This window comes from Erinaceus europaeus, chromosome 14, assembly GCF_950295315.1.
Source record: "Erinaceus europaeus chromosome 14, mEriEur2.1, whole genome shotgun sequence".
Lineage (NCBI taxonomy): Eukaryota > Metazoa > Chordata > Mammalia > Eulipotyphla > Erinaceidae > Erinaceus > Erinaceus europaeus.
The window spans coordinates 96,260,439-96,261,190 of NC_080175.1; the positions used below are offsets into that span (position 1 = coordinate 96,260,439).

At 41.2% G+C, this 752-nt stretch overlaps 1 non-coding gene across 1 annotated transcript; it reads left to right on the plus strand.

Annotated features, from left to right (window-relative positions):
* Positions 1–404: 404 nt before the first annotated feature.
* LOC132532894 (U6 spliceosomal RNA) lies at positions 405–509 on the plus strand. Its single transcript, XR_009544815.1, has one exon. It is a non-coding gene; the product is annotated as a U6 spliceosomal RNA (small nuclear RNA).
* Positions 510–752: the final 243 nt, after the last annotated feature.

Here is a 752-nt window from a genome sequence, read left to right on the forward strand (position 1 = left end):
GCACTAAGCTAGAGCTCAGCAGTGCTCTGGTAAAAAATAAAAATAAAAAAAATAAAAATAATACCTAACCACTGGTTAAACCCCAAAGCAATTTTTTTCCCTCAAAATCCAAGATCGGAAATAATTATGAATTACTCTATCATAACTACAGAACTCCACCATTATAGAAAAAAAAAGTAACAGAAATAGTACACAAATAACTGAACAACATTACAAAATATTATTTAACAAGAGAGGTAGCTCTTAAAACCATGCTGGTTATCAGAAAGGGCAGCACGGAAACTTTAGTGATGGCTCCAATGAACACACACGCAGGAGGGAAACAATTCTTCGAAATTCTTACACTTTGGCAAACCAATGCTAAATTACCAATAATAAAAAAATCATTTAAAAAGCAGTAAGTAGTTCTCATTTCGGCAGCACAGATACTGAGATTGGAATAATAGAGAAGTTTAGCATGTTCCCTGTGTAAGGATGACAGGCAAATCCATGAAGCGTTCCATATTTTGACTCAGCTGTTAAGAAAGGATGAGGTAGGGGGTCGGGCGGTAGCGCAGCGGGTTAAGCGCACATGGCACAAAACGCAAGGACCCGCGTGAGGACCTCGGTTCGAGCCCCCGGCTCCCCACCTGAGGGGAGTCACTTCACAGGCGGTGAAGCAGGTCTGCAAGTGTCTTTCTCTCCCCCTGTCTGTCTTCCCCTCCTCTCTCCATTTCTCTTTGTCCTATCCAACAACAAACAACATCAATAAC